Genomic DNA, 21,477 nt, shown 5'->3' with positions numbered 1-21,477 from the left:
ACAACACCCAGTGCTCATCCTAAAAGGTGCCCTCCTCAATACCCATCACCCACCCTCCCCTCCCTCCCACCCCCCATCAACCCTCAGTTTGTTCTCAGTTTTTAACAGTCTCTTATGCTTTGGCTCTCTCCCACTCTAACCTCTTTTTTTTTTTTTTTCCTTCCCCTCCCCCATGGTCTTCTGTTAAGTTTCTCAGGATCTACATAGGAGTGAAAACACATGGTATCTGTCTTTCTCTGTATGACTTATTTCACTTAGCATCACACTCTCCAGTTCCATCCACGTTGCTACAAAAGGCCATATTTCATTCTTTCTCATTGCTACGTAGTATTCCATTGTGTATATAAACCACAATTTCTTTATCCATTCATCAGTTGATGGACATTTAGGCTCTTTCCATAATTTGGCTATTGTTGAGAGTGCTGCTATAAACATTGGGGTACAAGTGCCCCTATGCATCAGTACTCCTGTATCCCTTGGATAAATTCCTAGCAGTGCTACTGCTGGGTCATAGGGTAGGTCTATTTTTAATTTTCTGAGGAACCTCCACACTGCTTTCCAGAGTGGCTGCACCAATTTGCATTCCCACCAACAGTGCAAGAGGGTTCCTGTTTCTCCACATCCTCTCCAGCATTTATAGTCTCCTGATTTGTTCATTTTGGCCACTCTGACTGGCGTGAGGTGATATCTGAGTGTGGTTTTGATTTGTATTTCAGGGAATACTTTTAATATTTAGGATTATCCTCCTCAATATCAAATAATTATTGCACTATTTTAATCTGAGATATTTTCCAAAATAAAAATGTGAGTGTAGGGGCACCTGACTGGCTCAGTCAGTAAAACATGTAACTCTTGATCTCAGGGTCATGAGATCAAGCCCCACATTGGGTGCAGAGATTACTTAAATAAATAAAACTTTTTAAAAAAAAAAACATGGTGAGTGTATATACAGTTTCTCCCCAGTCTCTGAGTGTCATCAGATGCTCTCAGCCAATGAGATCTAGAGTAAAGAAACCATTCTGACTTTTCTCAGCCAGTGAGCATTAATTAGCACTGTGGCTGCTTCCAGCCAATAAGCTGAACTCTTTACTACACTACCAGAGTTAGATGTGTCCTGTGATGTATACTGTTTTTTCTGCCCTGGCCTCCCTTTGTGCCATCACTTTTGTATTCTGGCAAACAAATTTGACCCAGGATGGCTGACCCAAAGGGTCTAGGTAATAATACGGGACCTACTGCAAAGGAATAAAAAGGAGAGTGTTGTGTTAGATGTTAGAATACAGGTTTTCCAGAGGCTGTAGACCCCCAAGTCATTGGATAAAAAAGCAGAGAGTTTAGCTCAGCAGATAAATAGGGATATAGATAGGAGTCCTTTGACTCATGACAGGTCAGTGAAGCTCGGAAGGATGGACCAACAAATACACGAATAGGAGCGGGGAGAAATTATGGAAGAGAGGATGATGGAAGACTGATGGCCAGCTGCAAAGCCTGTGTCATATCTCTATGGGGACTGTGCCACGTGGGCCTCTTCAGGCTGCTGCTAAATAGAAAGGGTGACGGCCAGACCTCTGCTCTGTGTCTGTGACTGTGCTGTCTGTGCTCTCTGCTTCTCCTCCTTCTCTGCCAGCTTCCCTACCATTCTCCTCTCTGGGGATCAGCCCCTCTGTAAGGCTCTCAGCTCCCACTGCTCCATCACTTACGCTTGGTTTGGCTTTGGGTGACTATAGCAGGTGTTGTTGATGTACTGCCCAGGTTCTCTGGCCCATCCTGGCCCTGTTCACGGGCAGTAGTGGTAGACCATCTTTCATGGACTGGCAGCTCCCTGCCTCAAGCATCCACATCTCTATGCTCCTCAAAGAGTTGTTTTCTTGTACCAGGAAGCTTGCTGGGCTGCAGGAATGTGCAACCCCAAACAGTAGACATCAGGAGTCACTGCAGAAATGCCCCAGCCTTCTGGTTCTCCAGTGGGGCAGTTCTGAGGTGTGTCCCTCACAGTTTCTCAGGGCATCTCAAGCAGGATTAAACCACAATTTCCCATGGTCACAACCTGCTTGTTAATACACCTTATATGGGCTTTTCTCCCTTCTCTGCCTCACTTTCCCCACCCTCATTTGTACTTCCTTGAATAACCTCCCAGATAAACTTCCTGCACCAAAGTTTTTGTGTCAAGGTTGAATTTTGGAGGTCAGAGTTTTATGAGACCTTCCAGTGCCAAACTTTCTGACTCCTAGCCCTAACTCTTATTTTGTTGTTGTTGTTGTTGTTGTTGTTGTTGTTGTTGTTTGTTTTTTTAAAGCAAGCTTCATGCCCAGCATGGAGCCAAACACAGGACTTGATTAATTACCTTGAGGGCAAGACCTGAACTGCAATCAAGAGTTGGACACTTAGGGGTGTCTGGGGAGCTCAGTCAGTTGCGGGTCCAACTCTTGATTTTGGCTCAGGTCATGGTATCTCAGTTCTTGGAATCTAGCCCCTCGTCAGGCTCTGCACTGACACTATGGAGCCTGCTGGAGATTCTCTCTCTCCCTCTCTCTCTGCCCCTCCCCCACTCTCTCCCTTTCTCAAAATAATAAATAAACTTAAAAGAAAAGTCAGATGCTTAGCTAACTGAGCCACCCAGGCACCCCTCTTATACTCTTTAGTTCAAAATTTTGTAAGCAAATCTGACTTGTCCAGATCAAGGGCGACACATGTGTTCCTGGTTCGCTTAGCTATGGGGTAGGTGGGGAGGCAGTGAGCTTAGTGTTATTTAGGACATGAATGACATTTCTTGCACATTGACTTATCCATGCTGCGTGTTGTGCTGGACAATGGGACACAGAGAACAAAACCCAATCTCTGTCCTTAAAGAGTTCTAGTTGGGAAGTAGACTTATAAATAATACTTATATCACCAAATGGTAAGTTCTATAACAGTGGGGGGGGGGGAGGAGTAACAAGTGTTATGGAAGTAAAATAATTACGGGTTGGGGCATTGAAGGATGGGTTGAAGGTCACCAGGAGAAAGGGTTTAGAGAGGATGTCCTGGGTAGAGGGCAAGGTATGGAGCAATGAGAACACAGACTGCTCCCTGGCTGCTAGACAGTGTCTTACCTTAGCAGCTTCTCTTTGTGTTTTGTTTTCTTCCTGAGAGGAATGATGAGGCTTCAAGGGACAACCCCAGATGCTCTGAGTTTAAGCCTTCTTTTATTTTCCACATCAACGGGGAAGGTTGAAGTTTTGAAATCAGGGAACATATCACTTTACAGTAGAGGGAGAAAAGTATTAGAGGATGGTGGAAAATGGAAAATTGGAGCACAGAGCCAGTGATAAGCAGTTAGTTTTATATGGTTCATGGTAACTGTTCCTGGAGTCATCAGGAGTAATATTTATAATCAGATAAGTTGATGCTTTCTTAAAAATTTTTTATGTTTATTTATGTTTGATAGAGACAGAATGTGAGTTGGGGAGGGGCAGAAAGAGAGGGAGACAGAATCTGAAGCAGGCTCCAGGCTCTGAGCTGTCAGCACGGAGCCTGACGCGAGGCTCAAACCCATAAACTGTGAAATTGTGACCTAAGCCGAAGTTGGACACTTAACCAACTGAGCCACCCAGGCGCCCCTATAATCAGATAAGTTGATGCTTTGGATGAGTGTCTATGTCTCTCCTGCTTCTGGAAAGCCAAGTTACCTGTCTTCTGCAGACCTGTAAGAGACTGTCTTCACATGGAAGAGACCTGACAGTGAGGATGATACTGAAAATATTTAACCACCATATTGTAGATGCTAAACCAGTCAGAAGACACAGTTCCATAGACATCGGGATGGTTGGACAAAGTGTGTGCAGGCTGAACCCCAGCTCTATCTTGGGGACCATCAAACCTGACACTTGTTTGGCAGAAGAGGTTAAAGGGCTTACCCGAGACCATGTGCTGACAGGGCTAGGAGTGGGACCCAGGTCTCCTGCATTTACCCTCCAACCCTCTCCACTGCAGCCCCTGACCTCAAGGCCTAGGGGAGACAGGTGGAGGCCCTACTGGTTTATCCTAGACTTGACTCATACCCATGGCTGTCCATGGGCAGGATGTCTGATTCTCTAGAGATCCCAAGTGGAAAAAGCTTTTGTACCTCCACTCTGAGAATTACAGCTCTTACACTGTTTATGCTAGTGTTGAAAATTCTTTATCCACTGGTAAATGAACATCTACCATTTATGTAATTGAAAGCATAATTTATTTGCAAATAAAATATGTTACATAACATATGGCAAAAGATGCAGGGAAATAGCTTTTTTTTTTTTTAAATATTTATTTGTTTTTGAGAGAGAGAGAAAGAGCACAAGCAGGGGAGAAGCAGAAAGAGAAGGGGACAGACAGAGGATCCGAAGCGGGTTTTGTGCTGATAGCAGAGAACCCAATGCAGGGCTCAAACCCATGAACCACAAGATCATGACTTGAGCTGAAGTCAGACACGACTGACTGAGCCACCCAGGCACCCCTGGGAAATAGTATTTTTTAAAGTTGCCTATCAGACTTGTTATGATGAGCACCAAGTGCTGTATGTAAGCGGTGAATCATGGGAATCTACCCCCAAAACCAAGAGCACGCTGTACACACTGTATGATAGCCAACTTGACAATAAATTATATTAAAAATAAATAAATAATAAATAAACATTGCCTATCAGATGTGCAATATGTCACTATTATTTTCCTTAAATCCACCTAATTCTGACTCCAAGTCCCCATCCTGCCAGACTTGTGAGAAAGGTAACTATCCACCTGCCTCTTTCCAATCCACGGGCTTGTACAGAAGTCCAGGGATCTTATGCAACACCAGGGCTCGGCCTTATCATTATTATTCATTTGTTAAACAAATATTTATTGAACACATACCATGTGCCAAGCCTGACTTGGGGCTGATAAGTAGTGATGTACAAAAGAGATTAAATCCTTGCCCTCTCTGTTCCAGGCTGAGTAGTACTCTGTTCCTCACCTGGGGCCCAGGAGGCACTCATTGGCTATGCTGGGATTGGGCCTTGCTCATGTAGCCTCTCCCCACTGGATGCTGCCTATCTAGACACTGCCAGGAAGCAGGGAGAAGACACCCATCTTAGATGATTCTGCACTTTTTCCTGAAGGGGACCTCTTCTCCTAGACTCATCACTTCTCAAAGGCATCCTCCCTGAGCGCTCCCTCTCCAGACCACCCTTCATGGTGCTTCAAGGCACAAACATTTTTTTTTAAGATAATAAATGTTACATTTATTTCTTGTTATAATACACATGTATCAGAATACTCAGAACAAAATTTACCATTTTAACCATTTTTTGTGTTCTATGGCTCTCCTGCTTAGTACCAAGGTGCATTTTACCCGAAGAGGCTGCATCCAATTTTGAGCTCGGCTCAAATTTTCCAGGCAAAGCATTGCAAAGCCTGGAAGTCAGTTTGAATGAAGGGAAAGGGAACCAATGTAATATTTCAGGCAACCAACCTGACATATAAACATCCCAACTGTCAAACCAAGCTACAGTGCTGACTTGTCCATGCTGAACTTTATACCACATTCTCACTATGTACATTTGGCCAACAACATGTGTGTGTGTGTGTGTGTGTGTGTGTGTGTGTGTGTGTGTGTGACTGTGTGTGCACATGCATGTGTCCCACAGCTGGGTCTCGAAAGACTCTTGAAGGACTCAGTGGTTTGGTCTAATACCAGATCACTTTCCATTCAGATTCCTGCTGCCTCTTCCTGATCTCCTGAGTAGGAGATCAACCTCCACAGCACTTCAAACTAATGCCCACTGTCAGCTGAGAAAGTCCATGATAAACCCATGCTGGGTAAAGTATTTTCTGATCAACTCCTAAGGATCATTTGGGGATATCGACATTGTAACTGGGGACACTGAAAACTAAAAGGCTCCCAAGACACAGAAGAATGGATCCATAAGGATGGAATTTCATTCATTGTGACAGGACAAGATTTTTGGATGGAAGAATAGTTTTGTGTTTCACTCTCTTATAAGGATAATCTTGTGATTTTCATATGTTTATCCAGCATTAAAAAGGGAGGGGTGTTTTGCAGTGCTCTTCCTTGGCAATTTCATCTTCTGCAAATGGTATAAGCCATGGACTCTGATTTCCAATTTCTCCCTGAGTTCTGTTTTCATAAATCCAACTTCCACCAGGATATACTCATGGAATCTCAAATTCAATATGTATACTACCAAAACACCACTTCCTGGTGTTTCTAGTTCTATTAATGGGGTTTTTCTCCCTGTCCTTTGTGTTTACAATCTTCAAATGATCTCTGGGTCTTTCCTTTCCTTGCTTCCCATATCTAGGTAATTAAAATATTCTACAGATGTGATCTCCATAAGATCTCTCAATGTATTCCTTTCCATCTCCTCCTCCATCAGCCTCCTCATCCTGGATCTCCTGAGGTTTTACCTGGACTATTGCAGTAACTTCGAAGTTGGTTTCTTCACATTGGTGTCTGGTCACTCCTAGGATGGTCTAGATTAATTTTCCTAGTTATGTTTTCAATCATATTACTAGATGGTGACGACTGCATTTTATTCCTTTTTATATCCCAGTGCCTTTACCTAGTAGGTGCCCAATAAAGGCTGGATTGAATTTATGTTGTTTCCAGTGGCTTTCAATTCCCTCTATTTAACAGAAGGGGTTATCATTTAACTAAGCTAACTGCTTCTCTGCAAATATTCACTATACTCTAATACCCACACTTTTGGTACTTTCTTTTCCATTTGGGATGTACATCTATTAAAATTCTGGTCATTCTTCTTTATCTTTTAAAAAAATTTTTTTAATGTGTATTTATTTTTGAGAGAGACAGAGACAGAATGCGAGTGGGTTAGGAGCAGAGAGAGAGAGAGACAGAGAATCCGAAGCAAGGTCTAGGCTCTGAGCTTTCCGCACAGAGCCCGATGTGGGGCTTGAACTCACAAGCTGTGAGATCATGACCTGAGCCGAAGTCGGACGCTCAACTGACTGAACCACCCAGGCACCCTTCTTCATCTTTTTTATATCAAAAAATTTTTAATGAGAAGCATATATTACTTTTTAATATAAAAAGCCCTCAACACTTTAAATTTAGTATGTTTGAAATATTTTATGATAAAATGTATTTGAATCCTCCCCATCTAGACTATTATTTAGACATTTAAAATTGTAGTTATGGGGTTTATTATTGTTTTCTTTTTTAAGTTTATTTATTTATTTTTAATTTTTTTGATGTTTATTTTTGAGAGAGAGAGAGAGAGAGCATGTGGGGGGGGGGGAGGCAGAGAGAGAGGGAGACACAGAATCTGAAGCAGTCTCCAGGCCCTGAGCTGTCAGCACAGAGCCTGAAGTGGAGCTCAAACCCATGAACTGTGAGATCATGACCTGAGCTGAAGTTGGACACTCAACCGACTGAGACACCCAGCACCCCAGTTTATTTATTTATTTTGAGAGAAAGCAAGCATGAATGGGAGACGGACAGAGAGAGAATCAAAAGCAGGCTCCATGCACTGTCAGTGTGGAGCCTGATGTGGGGCTTGATCTCATGAGCTGAAATCAAGAGTCTACACTTAATTGACTAAACCACTCTGGTACCCCTATATGCTACTATTTTTTACATTTTTCTTGCATTTGAGATTTTCATAATAAAAATTTTAAAGATACTTACCAAGTATGTATAAGAAAATAATAATATTTATAATTTCAGGTGGAAAAAAGAAGCATGTAGTAATTGTTAGTGATGGTCACTGATAGTTCCCATTCTCCTTCCTAAGCACTTCCTTGGAGTTATGTGTGGTCCTTTGTGCTTCACTCTCTTATAAGGATAATCTTGTGATTTTCACATGTTTATCCAGCATTAAAAAGGGAGGGGTGTTTTGCAGCGCTTGCTGCAAGCAAGCGTGACTTGCTTTGGTCAAGTAAGTGTGATGGGAATACTGTGTGTAACTTCTAGATGGAAGCCCTGAACAGCCACAGTATGACTCATCATATTTATTTTCCCCTGTTACAGGTTCTGACAATGTGCCAGATGGTCAAAACTCCATTAGCCTGAGTCCCTGAGTAAGTATGACATGGAGCAGAGGCTCTGCTGACCTAAGATGGATGTGTAGCATAAGTGGGAAAGAAACTTTTGTTCTTCTAAGCCACTGATGTTTGGGGGTTGTTTATTGCTGCAGCATAAGCTAGCCAATTCTGGCTGATACAAAGCAGGAGGTAGCTTCAGGCATTGTAGATAACCAGGTACTCTGAAGGCCTTATAACCACAAAAGAACTGAATCATTTTTTTTAATGTCTATTTATTTTTGAGAGAAAGGGACAGAGTGCGAGCGGGGGAGGGGCAGAGAGAGAGGGAGACACAGAATCTGAAGCAGGGTCCAGGCCCTGAGCTGTCAGCACAGAGCCTGACATGGGGCTCAAACCCACGAACTGTGAGATCATGACCTGAGTTGAAGTTGATCACTCAACTGCCCGAGCCACCCAAGCACCCCAGAATTGAATCATTTTTTAAATACATTGCTGGGCATGTCGGTAGTGAGGGAATTGTCTAAGGACAGCTCTTCTCCCAAAAAATGCTTTGAAACCAGAACTCGGAGTCAGAGTGCTAGGAAAATAAGAAATTTGGGTTGTTCTGAGAGCCAGTGCAAATTAGTAGCAGTGTTAGAAGCTCTAAAGCATCACAAGATGGGGAAGCCAAGAATCTGAGACTTCTGCATTAGGCCAGGACACCCCAAAAGGGGCAGAAGGTCTCAGGTTGGTATTTTCCCACTACCCCCCCCAAAAAAGCAGAAACAAATGCTCACAATAGGAAGGCCATTAAGATCCATGTTTGAGTTCAAATCTGAGATCACCAAGCCCAGAAGGAGGTAGTCCACTGAGAGAGAGAGAGTTGGCAGAAAAACAAACATCCAGTCTGACCCCAAGAACTTCAACTACTGGAATTCTCAGATATAGGATATATTTTTTAATTTACAAAAATGGCCAAAGCAATGATTTAAGTGTTAAGCACCACTGCAAAAATGTTTTTAATTTTAACTTATTTACTTGTCATAACAGTTCTATGAAGCAAGTATTACTATTATCATCCCCATTTTACTTTATTTTTTTAAAGAATAATACTTATTTTGTTAGGTTTATTTATTTATTTATGTATTTATTTTTGAGAGAGACACAAAGAGAGCACAGGGGAGGGGCAGAGAGAGAGGGTGACAGAGGATGCGAAATGGGCTCTGTGCTGACAGCAGAGGGCCCTATATGGGGCTCAAACTCCCGAGCTGTGAGATCATCACCTGAGCCAAAGTCAGGTGCTTAAGGAACTGAGCCACCCAGGCACCCTAGTCACCCCCATTTTATAAATGAAAAAGCTGAGGCACAGAGAGATTAAGTAAATTGTCCCAGGTCAACATTTCTTAAGTGGTAATGCTACGATTTGGATTTAGGTAGTTTGATTCTAGAGTCTGCAGTCTTCACCACTACGTTTTGCTGCCTTTCTAACGTAGAATTGGAGCATACGAAGAATGTAAAGAAATAAGGGGTGGGGGGAGGGGAATACCAAAGATAAGCAAGCAACAAAGGACCCTCAGGGATGACCAGGTAGATTTGAAGAAGAATAAAAGAACCCGTAGAAATGAAAATAAAATGGTTGAAAGTAAACATTTGATGAACATGTTAAATGTCTGAAGAGGTAATTAGTGAATTGAAGAACTGTCTGCAGAAAATATCCAGAAGGTGGCATGGGAAAGAAGGGAATGGAAAGTATGAACGGGAAGGTTATGGAAGATAAAAGGTTATGGAAGATAAAATGGGAATGTCTAATACATATTTAATTGGAGTTTTGGAAGAAGAGGATAGAAAAAATGGAAGGCCTAATATGTGAAGTAATAGTAGTTGAGAATTTTTCAGAACTGATGAAAAGACCTAAATCCACAGATATAGGAAATAGCATATCCCTAGCATGATAAATTAAGAAGAAGTTTATGTCTTAAACATGTTTGGAGAACACCAAAGACAATGAGAAAATCTCCAAAGCAGCTTGGGGGAAAAGAAACAATCACCTACAAAGGACTGACCCAGACTGTTAGTGGACTTACCAATAACAACAGTAAATGCAAGGAGACAGTGGAATAATATATTCAAAGTGTTGAACGGAAATAACTGTCCACTGTATATCCAGAAAAGCTAAGGTTCATGAATGAGAATAAAATGAAGACAATTTCAGATGAACAAAATCTAGCAGAACTTTACTAAAAGAACTCACCTCATACCCATCCTTTAAGATTCTTCTCAAATGTTATTTGTTGCATTGGTGGTATAGCAGTGAGCACAGCAGCTGCCTTTCAAATGTTATTTCTTCCATGGAGCTCTGGCCTAATTCCCCTCTTTTGAATTTTAGTAGCATTTTATTTGATCCTTTCTCATGATGCTTATCAAATTCACAGATGGAGATTATACGTGCCTTTTCTTAAGAGCTCCCCCCACCGCCCCCACCACTGCTCTTACCCTCTCTCGTTAAAGGCCCCTGGAACACTTTGGTGTCTAACTCACCGTAACTTTTTGCATAGTTCCTATCATAATACATGCATGTAATAGGTGTTTAATAAGTATTTGTTGAGGCCTACTGGTCAGTCTTTTCCAGTGTTTCATAAACTACCAGTTTACAAAGGTGTTCCCTTCCACGGGGGTGGTATGGCCAAACCCTCTTCAAAAATGCTGCATAGAGGACCATATCTCCCTCCTGGAGATCCATGGTTTAATTTGTTTTACTCACCAGTTCCTCAAATCATTTGATTATAGAACAACTTCTTCTACTCTTTACTCCATGAATATTGTGAGAGACTGGTGTTTTTAAGAATACATTTATGGGGTGCCTGGGTGGCTCAGTCGGTTAGGCGTCCGACTTCAGCTCAGGTCACGATCTCGCAGGCCGTAAGTTTGAGCCCCGCGTCAGGCTCTGGGCTGATGGCTCAGAGCCTGGAGCCTGCTTCCGATCCTGTGTCTCCCTCTCTCTCTGCCCCTCCCCCGTTCATGCTCTGTCTCTCTCTGTCTCAAAAATAAATAAAACGTTAAAAAAAAAAAAAAAAGAACACATTTACTACAGAAGACAATGACTTATTTGAGTGTCCAAGCCAGAGAGTCAACATTTTGGATCCTAGCTCTATTAACAACTAACCACCTAATTAGGTTTTTAAAAAATATTTTATTTATTTTTGAGAGCTCAAGTGGGGAAGGGACAGTGAGAGGGGAACAGAGGGTCTGAAGGGGGCTCTGTGTTGACAGCAGCAAGCCCAATGTGGGGCTCAGACTCACAAATCATGAGATCATGACTTGAGCCAGAGTTAGATGATCAACCGACTAAGCCACCCAGGTGCCCACCACATAATTAGTTTTAAGTCATGTGTCCCCTGGCTCCTTATTTGTGACACATCATAAGCAGGCAGCCCCTTCAAACTCTCAAGTTCCATGAATTAAAGGGCATTGTGTCTTCCAGTCAATCAGTCAGTCATTCTACACATATTAAATTCCTCCTGAGTGGCAGTGTGCAAAATACTGTGCATATAATGGTGAGTAGATTGGCATGCTTTCATTTTGCTACCAGTGGAGAATGATTTCCTAGAGCAATTGGAACATTGTTCTTTGACTTCCAGAGTCAAATTTCTTCTTGTTAAAAATTGAGCATTTACCATCTCATTTATTATGTGTATCAGGTTGTGGAATGAATGTTTAGAATCTAGGGGCACCTGGGTGGCTTGGTCGGTTAAGCGTCCGACTTCAGCTCAGGTCATGATCTCACGGTCTGTGAGTTCGAGCCCCGCGTCGGGCTCTGAGTTGACAGCTCAGAGCCTGGAGCCTGTTTCAGATTCTGTGTCTCCCTCTCTCTCTGCTCCTCCCCTGTTCATGCTCTGTCTCTCTCTGTCTCAAAAATAAATGTTAAAAAAAAAAATTTTAGAATCTAGATTTATGGTCTATCTAGACTTATGATTCTATTTTGCCCAAGAGCTACATTGTAAGAATGAAAAATTTAACATCATCGGGGTGCTTGGGTGGGTCAGTCAGTTGAGCATCGGCTCAGGTCATGATCTCATGGTTCGTGGGTTTGAGCCCCTCATCGGGCTCACTGCTGTCAGCGTGTAGCCCGCTTTGGATCCTCTGCCCCCCACCCCTCCCCGGCTATCTCTGCCCCTCCCCTGAGCACTCTCTCTCTTTCTCTCTCTCTCAAAAATAAATAAACTTAAAAAAAATTCAACATGATCACTTAAGTGATCTTTACATTTTCATCTGCAACTCTAAGTTTGCATCTTTAACTGTCTTTGTAAAAGTACAATCCTCTGTAGTTTAAAAGGGAAATTCTAGGGGCACCTGGGTGGCTCCGACTTCAGCTCAGGTCATGATCTCACGGTCCGTGAGTTCGAGCCCTGCATCAGGCTCTGTGCTGACAGCTCAGAGCCTGGAGCCTGCTTCGGATTCTGTGTCTCCCTCTCTCTCTGCCCCTCCCCTGCTCATGCTCTGTCTCTCTCTGTCTCAAAACTAAATAAAAACATTTAAAAAATAAATAAATAAATAAAAATAAAAGGGAAATTCTAGTGATATGGCAGCTACTGAACACTATTTTGTTCTAAGCATTCACATGTATTATCTCATTTAATCCTTACAACAACCACAAGACCCAAGTGCTAGTACTATTCCCATCTTACAGAGGTTCAATAACTTACTCATAGTCATACAGCTGGTGAAGCTGGATTTTGACTCAATGCAATATGGATCTTGAGTCTGTGCTCTGAACTCTAATATTAAACTACCACTATTCTTCAGATATTGTCCAGAAGGTTTTCTGCTGGGAATTTAAGGGTTAGCATCTCTGAAAGTCTGAACAATCATGTGAGATTTTTAAATGTCTAACTCCAGCCAGGTAGTATAGTGAAGAGGTAATGAAAAATTAAAAGCTTTTTCTTTCTTGGCTAGGCACTAATCTTTGTGGTTATGAATATATCCATGTGCCAGAGAATTGCACTTTAGATAATAAGTTAACATAAAATTGTTGGTACAGTTCAAACCTGACAGCTCTGTGTGTCTGATGTGTTCTCTGAAAGTAACTTTAAAGATAAGACTTTACTCTCAAATCTGAAATAGGTTCTTTAAACATTTCCAACACCATCTGGTATTTATGGAATTGTTTCAATTATATGGAGAAAAACTATAGTGCTAGGAGTAGAGGAATACTTTAATCATAAAATATTGTATTGTCAGAAAAGAAGCAAAATATAATCAAAGAAATGTGAACCAAGCACTGTCAGTGAGAATTCTTGGCATTTAATTTTAGAAGCCATCTTGCATGGAAATGAATAAAATATAAACACAGTACTTTATCTAGGATATGGCAAGAAACTTCAAGATTGTAATGTGCATTAAGATAACATTCCAAACGTATCCTTTCAAGTTTTCAGCCAAGAATTTGCTTTTACAATTTCTTTGCATTTGGTAAATGGCTAGACTCTACTTGAGATATCAGTTTTCATGCTTATGGTCTCAATCCCATTGTGTGTAACTATTAACTTACTGTATGACCTTGACAAACTCACTCTCCTCCACCCCAACCCAGATGAAGGAGGTGGATCTCTTAGGCCCCTTCTGATTTTAAAATTCTGTGGCTCTAGCCTATGGATTATGACATAAACAACATAAAAAGTGTTTGCTAAAGGGATTGGATTTTAAAAATTTGGGCTACTTAAGCATCTTTAAGTGATCAACCTTAGAGCCAGTTATAAAGAGAATATAAACCATGGCAGCCAGTGCCTATCAGTGATTCACTTGGTTCTTGTGCTGGTTAGCAGCTACTGTGCTTGTTTCAAAACACCATGCACCTTCTGTGGTTCATAGAGACAGTCTGTTCATGTGCTTCCTTGGCTCCTCAACATGAATGGGGTCTGAGAGAGTCTGGGCAAAAGAAGAAGTGATCACAACTGCCATGGTCCATGAGATGACCTTTAACACTCTCCTAGGCTGCAGGAAGGTGTGGACCCTGTGGTACACTGCCAAGATTCTCCCTCGAGACTGAGCTGCTTACCCCCCTAGCTACTTTGAGTGTTGACAAAGCTGCTGACAGTTCTTTAGCTCAGACCCTCTCAGGAGATAGCCTTTGGATGAAGAGAGCTACTTTGCCCAAAGCCACCCCACTTCGGGCCAACCTACATCTAAAGACTGCAGATTCCATGAAGAGGCTGGTTAATGGCGAACCCTCTGCCCCAGTGAGGTCCAACTCTTAAGGAGCCATGTCAGAGCCTGAGCTCCCACAGTGTGGGCTGAGGTCTTTATTGCAACATCAGGGGCACGATAGTGCAGCTTCTCCTGTGGCCCACAGATGTCGCCCCTGAGCACTCTTCAGTTAACTTCCTGCCCCAGATATCTCTTTCTCAGAGTCCACTTCTGGGGATCCAGACCTGCCACAGAAACTTATGGACCTGAGTTCAAACTGGGGCTCTGCTTATTTCAACGCTGTGTCCTGGGGTAAATTTCCTTTTTAGTAAAATGGACATAATAATAACTATTTCACAGCATTGCTTATTCTAAGGAAATGAGGAAATGCACAAATGAGTCTAAAGCACATAGGAAATGATTAGTACCAATAATTAAACATTTATTGAGCCCTTATATGTCATGGTATGTACTTCACCACCACAAACTCCATGAGAATAATATCCCTATTTTACAAATGAGAAAACTGAGGTACAAAAATGTTAAACAATGTCTCCAACATCACACAGCTAATAAAACAGTCAAGAATTCAAGTCCAGGCAGCTGGACTGTAGAACAAGCACTCATAGATAAAACCCTACAGCTTCCCATTGCTAAATGAAAAATTTGAAAGTATTTGGGTGATGACAAATAAAAACCCAATAATGTCACCTGATTCCAGAGGAACTTTAAAGCAAAGCAATTGTAAAAGAAAAATTTTACAAATAATTTTGGTATCCCTATTGTTTATATTTTTGTGTTGCTATAGATTATGCTTATTTATGCTTCAGATCAACCCTTTTTCATCAGGAGAGTAAATAAAACAGTTGGAAGGTAGGGGCTCCTACCCTGTGATGTGACCGTAGTTGATCTGTGAGATCATTTATTTTTGTTGTTTGTTTCTATTTTAATGAAATGTGAACTGAATTTCTATTTTACTGAAAATATACTAAATACAAGGTGAAAAAATAAATAAAGCAATGACATGTTTCACTATTAGGTAGTAATTTTGTATACTAATAGGGTTTTGGTTATATCATATTACCTAGGATTTTAAATATCTCCCTCCCTCTGTCATTGGGAAGTACATTGTAATGGGGGAGGGGGCACTCTGGCAAAGGCCTCTGCCATGCCCTTCCTGACCCCTCATTTACAGTCTACCCTTGTGTTCACTTCAGACTAGTCTGTTATTATCCAATGGAAGGCCTTTGTTTCACATTTCACTTCTAACCTAAACACATTTATGCCATAATTTTTATCTTAGGGGATAATGTGTTAACAATGCTTGTTTGGACCCCTGTTATACTTTTAAGGTCAAGGATGTCTGTTTTACTCTTTAAGGCACAATCTGTTAAAGATTTTATGATTTGCAAACAAAGTGGTTTTTCATCTTCTGCTTTTAGATAACTAAGGTATAAGAGAGATCCTTCTACACCAGATACATTAAACATCTAAATAATTTATAGCTCCAGGTATGTTTGCCAGACTAGCATAACTGAATAAAGTCAACAGATTAAATGTTCCCTTGGCAATCAGTAAGGGTATGAGATACAGCACCTGGGCTGCCCCATTGGGTCTCGTTATTAAATCACAAGCAAGAGCTCAGAATCCCAGGGTCCCAGGTGACAGGTAGGAGCTGACTTTGGAGGATGGAGTCATCGCAGTCATTAACCATGACTTAGGAAGAGGGACTCTCTTAGAACAATTGAGATAGAGAAAGAGAAGGAGGGAGGGAGGGAGGAGGAGGAAAGACAGACAAAGAGAGGGGTGTTGGGGAGAGACTATATGTTTCAGTGAGGAATATTCTAGTTATTTATATGTCACTAAATTGGGAATTCATCAACATAATAGTGTGTATTTGTGCAATCTCAGAGAAAAAGTTAAAAAGAGTTAGGGAATATTTTGTATATGTAACCACTATCACTATCAAGGTCAGAACAAGAACTTGCTAGAAAAATAGACAATATTTCCCTCTTTCTAATTTTTTAGAAAGGTTTTGACCAGCACCTGGTCAAACGTCTCTTTGCCTAGAGAAGGGACGTTTGGTCTACAGAGCTGATGGCAGCAAGAGAAACATCAGAGCACAGGATCCAGGGAGTTACATGTAATCTCCAGTCTAATTCTTGAGGGTTTTAAGTGTCAGAGACCAGTCATCTCATCTTTAACAAAGGGAATTTATTAACCAAAATATTTTTTTAAATTTGCACATCTAATGATGGGAGAGTTCAGATGATCTGTGAAAAGTTGGGGTGAGGGAGTAGCAAGCTACATTTAGTCAGTAGAAATCCTATTTTTAGATCATATTCATTGCACCCAGTGGACAAAAAGGGTCCCATTCAAAAATAAATAAATAAATACCTCTCTCCTCTCTAAATGTCTCATGGGAATTGTATGTGCTATAAGGAAAATATGAAAGGCATAACTGTGCTTATACTTTTTTTTAAATGTTTATTTACTTTTGAGAGATAGCATGAGAGTGAGGTAGGGGCAGAGGGAGAGGAAAGAGAGGATCCAAAGTGGGCTCTGTGCTGACAGCAGCAAGCCGATGCAGGGCTCAAACCCACAAACCGCGAGATTGTGACCTGAGTTGAAGTCAGACACTTAACTGACTGAGGGACCCAGGTGCCCCTATGCTTATACTTCTTAACTATTGTCAGCACAGCTTATCTGGAGATGAATGGGATAAGAAAAAGAAAAAAACAAACATTCCAGGTGTATTGTATACTGTTGGCTTTAGTAATCACTAGACTTCTGGTTCTATGATAGCTCCTTTGGGGTGGTGTAAGAATTGGAAGGAGAGGGGAGAAAGGTGTGTGTGTGTGTGTGTGTGTGTGTGTGTGTATGATGATTTAGAGCTCCTAACCTACAAAATATCTGAATTTAAGGTAAAACCATTAAATCAGGTTCATTGCTGAATCCTCACAGGGCACACTAACCTTTTCATTTTCATTTAGGAAGAAAGGGTGGAAGAGAAGCTTCCCATGCCTGGTATATAAATATGGCCTTGAAAATGTCCACAGACGTGTTATTGTCTTGTTGAGTCTGCAGCCAGGAAGGCAGAAATCTCTGCAGCAAAGCAGGTGTGAACGTCCCCCTATTTCAGAGGCAGCTCTCTTTGAAGCTGGAAAATCAAGGACGCTGGTACCTTCAAGGAAACAAGGATATAATTATCACAACCCCCAACTGGCCGGTGACCTTCCATTCCTCAGGCCACCCTACTCCCTTCACTGGCCCCGGCCCAGGTCCTCACAGACTCAGAGCTCTGTGTCCCAGACCACTAAGACCGAGGAACAACCCCCTCACGCACCCTTTGAAAGCATTCTTAATCTCTCTCTACTGCACTGCTCTTTCAGACATAAATCCGCCAGCCCAGGGGGCCTCTGAACCCCCCACGGAGGGAGGCCCATTCAGGCCCAGTGGAGTCTGAACAGCTTAGGGGTAGAATTTATGCTTCCTTTCACCTGTGCCATCTGTCTGTGGCCCCTACTCTAGTCTGCTTTTGAAGGTTTGAACATGACCCCCCAGCTTTTTGCCAAGTCTGCCATCATCACCTCAGTCACAGAAGCAGACTTCTCAAGGCCATTGGAAGCTAATAACAGTGACTCTCAACTTCATTATTATACTTGAAATGTTGAAAGCAGAAGCCTAATAAAATGAGCTCAGAAAAAACAAACCAAGCTATAAATTATCATGTGAAAAGAGTGGCTGAAGAACTCATCTCCTCGGAATACCTAAGGACTGTTTCTCAGCTACAGCAACAATCTGGTATTTGGTTTCCTTCCCTTCACTGTGCAAAAGCCTTGGCTGTGTTCTCTTAGCACAGATTCTTTTCTGCTTCTATGAGTCGACTGTCCAGAATCAGGAGTTACACAACACTCCCCACCCAACTCCTTCACACACACACACACACACACACACACACACACACACTCCCTACCCAGGCTTGGCCCACTGAATTGTAATAATTCTTTTTGACCATAAGGAATTTATCCTACATTATCACCAATCAGTACTCATTGCAATTATTTATTTTAAGATAAGAGTAAAAGTTCACTTCCTTAACTTCATAAAGACTATTTATGCTAAACTGATGTATTTAATGAAAAAACACCAGAAGCATTATTCCCTGTAAAATTAGAAGCAACTTAGGGATGCCCCTATCACTGTTACTATTATACAATGTTTTGGAAATTCTAGACCTTTTCAGGGGATATTTAGCAATATCTGGAACCATTTTGTCATCACAACTTTGGGAACTGGAGTGCTATTGGCATCTGGTGGGTAGAGGGGAGGAATGCTGCTAAATATTCTGCAAGGCCCAGGAAAGCCCCCACAACAGAGAATTCTCCAGCCCAAAGTGTCAATAGTGCTGAGGGTAAGGGACCTTGCTCTATACAATGCAACAAACGTGAAACATAAATCAGAGAAAAAAGTTTAAAAAATAACTAATTTTTATTATCATTAATTGCAAAGAACATGTATCACCTAGAAAAGCAAACCAAAAATACTGAACTATGCATTATTAAAGTTCATAAAATAGTAAATAATGCAGCTGGCTAAAAATTTTTTCAATTCTGTGAGAGACTTAAGAGTCTTTCATTTTCCTGCAGGTTTATTTATCTATTCTACAACAATTTCCTGAGAACAAAAGGGTTGGTTTTATAAAAGAACACTTAAGAGATATAAGATGACTTTTACACTTTAAAACATGGAAGAGACTAAGAAATTTTAAAAACCAAGTCTATTAACACTGTAAGACAATATTATAGGAAACCCAAGTGGACATATCTTCCCAAACTATAAGCTAGACTGGAGACTTTTTAAAAAAGATTTGTTTAAAGTATGAAAACATTATTTGGGGGTAGTAAACACACACACACACGCACACACACAAATACTCCTTTTAGCAGATAAAAACTTCCTCAGTATTTTTCAATGAGGGTAGTACTCTAATGCATCATTGGAAATCTAAATAGTCCATCACAATACATAATTACGGTCCAGTAGATGAAGCTTCTTGAGGGGACAGCCCATATCTTATTCGTCTTTCTATCTCCATAATTGACACATACCAAGAACCCAATGTTTATGAATTAATGAAATAAATAAAAACATTAACAGTGAGAGATGGTTTTTGAACTCACTATTCAAAAGTTAACATAGAGCTACTGCAATTGTAATTAAGGATCTAAGAACCCACATCTGAAAGGCTGAATGAATGCTCAAGATTTTAATAGGAATTTTTTGCCTCATGTTGCAATTATAAAAAAGTACAGGCTAAAAATAGGATGAGTGAAGTGGAATCAACCAGCAATGTTTTACTAAGAACAGTAAACTCCATTTTTAAATGTTGAAGACTTGAAAGAACCTATTAATATCTATATGCACATAACCTAAGTCTCAGTGATTTCCTTGATCTTTTGTTCATTTTCATGACAAGCCTTCAGAACTTGAGAGGAAGGGAGGGAGGAGAGAAATAAAGGAAGGCCAGGTGGAAAGTCACAATCAGGAAATAATCAAAAGCTTTTGCTTTATCCCTTCCATCCAATCTCACAGGCTCTCCTGAGAACCTTTCCTCCTGAATGTTTAATAACATTAATTCCACAGTTTCAAAGGATTGAAAACCCAACAATCCACTTTAATATAAGGTCATCCAAAATGCTCTATTCGGATAGATTCAGGGTCCAGGAAGCCTCAGACAAGTTCACCAGAGAACATATTCCAGTATGTTCTCTTGTTCTGTTTGATATAAATTTCAAAGGTTAGGGATGAGAAAAATCACAATGAGCACTTGCTATGTGCCAGACATCTTCCTAAAGAACTTTTCATACATCTTCCTGGCCAACCCTCACTACAGCCCTCCAGATGAGAAGACTGATGTAGTGGAGGTAAGACAAGAGGGCCAGACCACCCATAAACTGGCAAAGTCAGCTGCACCTGCCAGCCCCCAAATCTAGACTTATAAGTACCACACTGCAGGTATCTCCAGAACATGATATTTCTCTCAATTGCCCATTTTTCATGGATTAGTCATAAAATTTTCAGGTCAGCAAGCATTAGTGGGAAAGTATTAGCACACAAAGGGAGATAGGGAACAGTCTTTGTCTAGCACACAAAGGGAGTACATGAAACAGTCTTTGTCTAGAGGACATGCTATCTTCTTGGAGAGACATGATACGGAGCAGGCAGTGAATAATACTAACTGTAGAGAATGCTAACGGACAGTTCAAACACGGGTCAGAGTGGATGGTATAGCCAATAAACATGCGGATGACTGAGAAGCGGAAAAAGAAAACACCAGATGGCATTGTTAGGGAAAGTCTTATTGAAGCCCTGAGGATTTGATAGGACTCTCCCAGGATTTGGACAGGTTGCTCAGGTCACTTTCTGCCCACCTAGGCTGCCAGACCAATGGTGGCCAGGCATGGGTCTGTTCAGGATGCAGAGCATGGAGCAGAGCTTGACCAAGAGACAGGACCCAGGGTGGCCCCCAAACCAGAAGCCAGGAAGACCATCCTGAAGTGGAAGCACTAGGCCAAAGGCAGGAAGCAGGAGCAACGCAAAAGGGAGGAACTAGAGAGCTCAGACCAAAGTCAGGGACTTGGGGAGAAAGGCAGAAATGAAATCTGGAGAGCCTTCCTAAGCTTCTTCATCCCAAAGGCAGACACTCCTAATGGGACGTAGACCCCCAGCTATGAGTGGGGAGCATGCTGTGAAGGATGTTGAGGAGGGCTGGAGAGGAATGAGTGTGTGAGTATGGTCTGGGGGATTAAGAAAGAGCCAGCCAGTCTAGAATGGAGGGTGAATTTGTGGGGAGTAGTATCAACGGGATAGGCAAGATGAGACCAGCTGAGAGACGAGAGGACCAAGGGCAACAGCTTATCAAGATACATAGGCAGATCTACAGTTCGATGGACAAGTATACATTCACATGATCAATATGACTGTTTGGGACTGGTTAAGTCCTATTTCTTATTCCATCACCTGCCAAATTGTGAATCTCAGCTCTGCCACTTACCAGCTGTATGACCTTGGGGAAATTACCTAACTTCTCTGTGCCTCCATGTTCTCATCTTTAAGATGAGCATAATAATAGTGTCTACCTTCTAGGGTCATTGTGAGGACTGAACAGGTTCATATATGTCACCTGTACAGCACGGGGCCTGGCATGTGCAAGTGTAATGTGAGGGATTGCTGTCTATCATTCCTTCCCCATATTCACCATTGTAGATTGAGGACTCACAATAGAGGGGGG

At 41.5% G+C, this 21,477-nt stretch overlaps 1 long non-coding RNA gene across 2 annotated transcripts in view; it reads left to right on the top strand.

The window, feature by feature from the left end:
• LOC109271307 (uncharacterized) overlaps positions 1-21,477 on the top strand; it is an 88,791-nt gene that overhangs the window by 41,886 nt on the left and 25,428 nt on the right. Inside the window, exons 3-4 of one of the 2 annotated variants that reach the window (XR_002081922.2) lie at positions 8,008-8,057; positions 17,177-19,346. This is a non-coding gene — a long non-coding RNA (uncharacterized LOC109271307). Of the gene's footprint in view, positions 1-8,007; positions 8,058-17,176; positions 19,347-21,477 lie in introns of those variants that run through there. The other variant, XR_002081923.2, reaches the window with a different exon arrangement.

Source organism: Panthera pardus, unplaced genomic scaffold, assembly GCF_024362965.1.
Source record: "Panthera pardus isolate Hobbes unplaced genomic scaffold, ASM2436296v1 HiC_scaffold_12, whole genome shotgun sequence".
In the NCBI taxonomy this organism is placed as follows: Eukaryota; Metazoa; Chordata; class Mammalia; order Carnivora; family Felidae; genus Panthera; species Panthera pardus.
This window is presented reverse-complemented; position numbering and strand designations above follow the sequence as displayed.